The sequence below is a fragment of the Capsicum annuum genome, chromosome 8 (genome assembly GCF_002878395.1).
Source record: "Capsicum annuum cultivar UCD-10X-F1 chromosome 8, UCD10Xv1.1, whole genome shotgun sequence".
Classification (NCBI taxonomy): domain Eukaryota; kingdom Viridiplantae; phylum Streptophyta; class Magnoliopsida; order Solanales; family Solanaceae; genus Capsicum; species Capsicum annuum.
Window position 1 is genome coordinate 173,386,819 of NC_061118.1, and position 6,349 is coordinate 173,393,167.

Here is a 6,349-nt window from a genome sequence, read left to right on the forward strand (position 1 = left end):
GGAAATTCAATCCCATGAATTTCTCATATTTTTATAGTTTGATTATATTAAATTGATATCAATTACCTTTATAATTTTGGGGAGAATTTAAAAAAGATAGCAATTATTTATTTTTCTAATTACTAATTTATTTCTCAAAAATTTCTTATGAATTTATAATTTGATTATAGTAAATTGATTATAATTATCTTTATAATTTTCTAAAAACTCAAATAAGGTAATAATTATTATTTTTTTAATTAAGGATTTTCTTATATTAATTAATTTATTGTTTAACAAAAATAGGTCAAACTTAATTGTTTTGAAGGATGACGCTTTTTTAAATATTTTTTATTTAGAATGACTATAATCTTTTTCATATAAATTGGTCGGTTACTATTTATTAATTGATTATTCTCGTAATTGATTTATTCTTGTAATATTTCTTTTACTCAATTGTAATGAAATCGTTAATCTTTATTTTCTTATAATACTATTACTAAAAACATATGAAATAATTATTTATTTTTACCACAATATGAAATATGAAATAACATTAACTAACTAACTAAATAAATAATTAAAAAAACACAGAATGGTATGGAATAATTGACTTCTATTCTTAATATGATATAATTGAACAATCATAATAGTTTTCATCCAATAGAAATGAATTTTAATTGATTTTTACCACAATATGAAATAACATTAAATGAAATAATATGAAATCATATTAGTTTTCATCTAATAAAAATGAATTTAATTGTTTTTTACCACAATATAAAATAAGACATAATATTAAATATTTAAATAATCAACAAAATTGTTTTTTATCATGAAATGATAGTTTTTTGTTGTAAGAATTCAAACATGTAGTTCTAAATATGACACTTACCTTAATTTTAGTCTACACTATCCTCCTTTATTATATGTATAGATAGATAACCCTTTCTTATTTAATAATTTTTTTTATGTCAAATCAAAGTAAAATCAAACAAATTAAAACGAAATGAGTACAAAGTTGTATAGTGTTTAAAATGGAATGTGTCAGTGTAATTGTTTTTATGGGTTGTATAAATGTAATTATTTTTTAAAAAAAATCTTTATTTGTCTCTATAGAATGATCGTACCGTAGTAAAATATTGTTAATTTTAATAAATTATTGTTCCAATTCAAATTATAATTTCCTATTTCAATTTGGTAATTATCTTTACAATGGTCTAAGTGGATATATTTTTCTATAGGAATCTTTGATTTCGAGGTTGAATTAAAGGTGATATATAATTTATTTTTCTGAAAAAATAAAGTTTACTTTTTTAATATTGAATCATTTTTATTTTAATTGTGGATAGATGCCATAAGCAAATTTTATTGTATCATATTTAGTATTATATTTGTTTTAATTATTATTTAAGTTTTATTGTATTGTATCGTTAAATTTCATCATTAGATAACAACCAAAAGTTATATCTTATGTAACGAACGATTTAGTGGAATTATGTCATTACCTTATTTTTTTTTCCTCATTTTACCCTTACATATTATTTAATAATCATATTTTACTCTTTATCCTATTATTTTATATAGTCATATCTCATAACCTACTCTTCTAGTATATTTATCATTCAAATTACTGATATGTGAAATCATATAACGGAAAAAATAATACAATCTATTCGAATATTATTTTTATTAAAAAAGTACAGTATGATACAATACAATAAAATAAACAATACGAAGCATAAGCTTCAATCCTAAGCTTTTATACTTGCATCCCTCTCCACTTTTATCAAATGCATTTTCAAAAGCTTCAATTCTAAGATATTCATGTCTTCAATGACATAAACATGAGTCAGTAAACATAACATTTTCAGTGACACAAACAAAAACTACTATCACAGACTTAAAGTAACATATGCAGAAGAAATAAAATAGTTACATCCTACTTTACTGCTAATTTTAGCAACTTCCTTTATTGTTGAAAGTTCAGCTGCCCCCAAACTTCTTCAAATCATGATCAACATCATTTTTATACAATGTATGACTTGCTCTAGCTAGGAATAAATGTCTTTTCTGGTGCATGCTCAAGTTATTATTGAATTCTGTGCAACATGTTAGCACGTATGATCAAATAAGAATATTATAATAAATTTAAAGGTAACATATATCGAGTATGTTTGTATTGACTCATCAATTTTGAAGTGTTTGAGTAAAAATTAAGAAAATGCTTATAAACACTCAGTTTTAGGCTAAAATAATACAAATTTAAAAAATCTTAAAAATCATGAATTAAGATTTCTAACTTGTGACATTTAATTTATAAGAAATCAAAAGTCAATCAAAACAAACACATAGTTACAAATTTAGTTTCTTTGAAAATAAAAGAAAAGCATAAAAAAAGCAATATAAAGCCAAAAAAAAAAAAAAACTCACTCTTTTTATTTTAGGAAATTAGAAATATCTGGAACAGTTACAGCTTACTGAGGACATGCCCTTGATAGGAAGGTATGGAGGAAAAACATTAGGATAGAGGGCTAAGATGTGTGGACGAGTCGTAGTCAGTAGCTACAAAGGCTTTGGTGCGACTGTTAGTTTTAGGGTTGGGAGGAGGGAGTTTCATTTGTTTGGTAATATGCAATATTTTTGTTGATGTCGTACCTTTGTTATTTTTATCATATTTCATGCTTTTGATGTTTTTGTCTATTGTCCTTTGTCTTGAGCCGGGGGTCTATCGGAAACAACCTCTCTACTTCTTCTAAAGTAGTGGTATGAATTGCGTACATTCTACCCTCCCCCAGACCCCATTACGTGGGAATGTGCTGGGTTTGTTGTTGTTGTAGAAATATCTGGAGATCTATGGACTTCTTAGAATTTCAAAAAATATAGTGTCATTATTCACTATATGTCATAATTCTTTCCCCCAGGAGGCATAACTTATTAGTACCTGATTATTCATAGAAAAAAGAGATTTTTTCATAGACAATAAAATTAATAAGATTATTAGTATACGTACAAACTATGAAAATAAATAAAGTTCAAAAAATGAAATGATAAATTGACAGACATTAGTGAAAGCAAACAAACAATAATAGGCTTGCATATACACTTTAAAAAACTATACATAAGCAAGAAGATGAACATATACTCAACAAAAGAAATTGGATAAGAAATTAAACAAAGATAATATAAAGAGAAAGTAGATTAATATAACTAATGCTGGAGCAAGCAAGTAGTAAAGACAATCTTTAGAATCATCGGGACCACGTATCAAGTTATCATCTCAACAGGTTCACAAAGAATCCTTATTTATGTGAAAATAAAACTAATGTCTCATAGAAGAGTCAACCAAGTAATTTTAGGTAGTACACATTTTGCAAATTTGTTACTCACCATTCAAAAAATTATCCTCTTCTCTCACAATGTAGATTTCTTCATAATTTGATCACAAATTTCTTATGAACCTTCAAAATATAAGACCACAATTTGATAGATTAGAAAAAATTGAATGTACAAACGTCAACACAAGATCATATAAATATGATAGATGATGAAGAAATGGTACATAAAGAGTACAAAACTTCAGCACTATAAACCTTCATATTTATAACATGCATCGGATTCTATATGTTATGATCCAAGATATTTCTTATGATAGCCTTTGAATTAAGACCTTTTAACTATTTGCTTGTGCACACAAATATATTTAACCAAAAACATAAATTTTCTTAAACCCAAAAATAAATAAATAAACATTACTCATTATCTAAAGATTATCTATTACCAGAAATTCCATGTTTCATTTGCATAGTGCTTGCAGTTCTTTCCATTTCATTTTCTACACATTAAAGAGAGAAAAAAAATTGATGTAAGAAAATTAATCAGAAAAAAAAAAAGGAGAAACGGGGAAAAAAACTGCCCCAAAATTATATATATCCATGAGAAGAGGAAGTGGAGGAAGTGGGAGCAGTGGCGGTTTCTAATTTTTCTTTCTTTTTAAAAATTCAAACCGTTCTAATTTAATCTACAATTTAACCATTAGTTTTTTATTAAAGAAGCTAAAGTTAAATTTAAAATATTTTAATCAATTTTAAATTTTAATCAGTTTTAAATTACCTTTAAACATACATAATGGGAATTCAAAAATTTGTAAATATTCCATATTAAAAACTTTATTTTTTAAAATCTGAATTTTTACAAATTTTGTTCTAATCCTTGGCTTCTTCTTAATTTTTTGCTGATATATCAAATTTTAAAATGAAAATTTAATTTGAATTTGAAATTAGTTCTTTTAATAACTGATATATTTATATTATGTACTATTCATATTCATAATTAAATAACTCAAGTTAAATGTTGCACGATTAAAGAAAATATCCAGCATTATTTTTTAAGTCATTTAAGATTTAAAAAAAAAGGTTATAATTTCCCGTGTTTGTAATTTTGAGAGGAGAGAAATGAGTAGTGTGAGCCTATGATTTAGGAGCAACTGTTTTAGAAAGAGTAACATGGATAAATTTCGGTATTTTAAAATTGAAAAATTTACTACTAACTACTATTAATTAATGAAAACATATAATAAATATTATAATATTAGTTAATTATTTTACACTAATCAACAACAACAATATAAATATACCCAAATATATTTTCACCAAATAGGATTTGAGGAGGGTAAAATATAAGAATTTAAACTTTTATTTTTACAACTTCAAAAATTATATATGTGATTAATTTACAAAGCTTGTGTTAATATTATGCAGATCTAAATATGAATTTAATCCATACATGAAAATCTTTGAAAAGTATGAATTATCCTAAATATTTAGTATTATGAATAACCTTAGAAGAATTTGATGAATAATTGTCAAGTGTCCAGTTCGTAGGATGTCATTTATTTACAAAATTTACTTATTTATTTATAACTTTTTTGTCAACTTAGAATTCAAAAATCAAAAGTTTCATTTAAATAAGTTCAAAAGTTTGTGTAAAAATCTGCATTGAGTGAAAAGTGTGGAGGTAAAATATTTTTTTTTTTGTCTGTAATTAACTATATATTTTTAAAAATTTGAACCAAATATATGTTTATTAGGAACTTGACAAAATTGAATTTTTAAATTACTGTAAAAAGTTTAAATAACTATCAAATTTGAATGTAATTTAAAAGGGTGTGGAATTTTAAAATTTAGTTACTTATTATCTAACTTTAACTAATTTGTAATAAAATTAAAACATAACTTTATCATAACTTGACACTTGACAACATATTAGACAAGACGTTCTTACTATTTAGTATATATGGATATAGATATAGATGTAGATTTTGCCCAAATTGAGTTTTCTTGTTAAGAGTTTTAATAAGTCAATACCAAAGCATATTACAAAATGTGTCTCTGCGTGGGAAAAAAGAGTCCTTACTCATGGAACATGGGTAATGTTAACTCACAACTAAAGTTTTATTTAAATAGTGATTATTTGTGGGTCATCATGTACAAATACAAAGCGTATATACCATTAAAGTCCCATTTTTTCCCTTTTTAATCACTCGCAACAGTTCCAACCCTTTAACCTAATTTCATTTATCCCTCAGATTTTGTTGTCGTTTTCTCTCATCCTCTCCTCTCCTCCCCTTGTTTCCTTCAGAGAAGATCCATGCCACTCCCACCAATCTTCCTCGATGCTTTTTTTTCCAGCGAAATCTCATGGGGACAGATCTCACTTTTCATCATCCTCGACACCTCGTTTTTTGGTGAAATTTCATTTGAGTTTGTATACATTTACACATTTGAATTTGTATACATTTATACATTCAAATTTGTATATTTATACATATAATCTGAGTTGTATTTTCTTCTACATTTGAATTCGTATCGATTCGTGTTCATCTTGAAGATATAAATTGTAAGTGTTTGTATTTATATTCGAGTGTTAAATTTAGAGCTAATTTTTATTTGTATCAATTCTACCTTTAAATTATATTCATACCTAATTTGTCGGATAAATACATTAAATATATAAATATAATAAAATTGTATTTCAAATTCTGAAGCCTTACGAAGAAATGAGGAAGTTATATTTGATGTATATTGTTGTATTTCGAAAATTTAAATGTAAGTTGTAATAATCCATATAAAAAAAGAAAACAAAAAATTTGAAGAAAATTATCCGCGTGATTTATGAGAATTTTTCTATTTTAAATAAATTTTGTACCAAAATCTTTTATGATTATGCTATTTTATTTTTTATACATAGACTCTATACACATTTAACCCACAACTATTACTTAATTAATAGCTACAAATGTAATTATGATAAGTTTAACTACGGCATAAGGGGTAAACATTAGCAATATATGTTGATTTACCTTTATTTT

The 6,349-nt window shown here is 24.8% G+C and overlaps 1 long non-coding RNA gene across 1 annotated transcript; it reads right to left on the reverse strand.

Moving 5' to 3' along the window:
* Positions 1-1,745: 1,745 nt before the first annotated feature.
* LOC107880049 lies at positions 1,746-3,858 on the reverse strand. Its single transcript, XR_001677156.2, has 3 exons — positions 3,761-3,858; positions 3,370-3,440; positions 1,746-2,081 (listed from the first exon to the last, which is right to left on the reverse strand). It is a non-coding gene; the product is annotated as an uncharacterized LOC107880049 (long non-coding RNA).
* Positions 3,859-6,349: the final 2,491 nt, after the last annotated feature.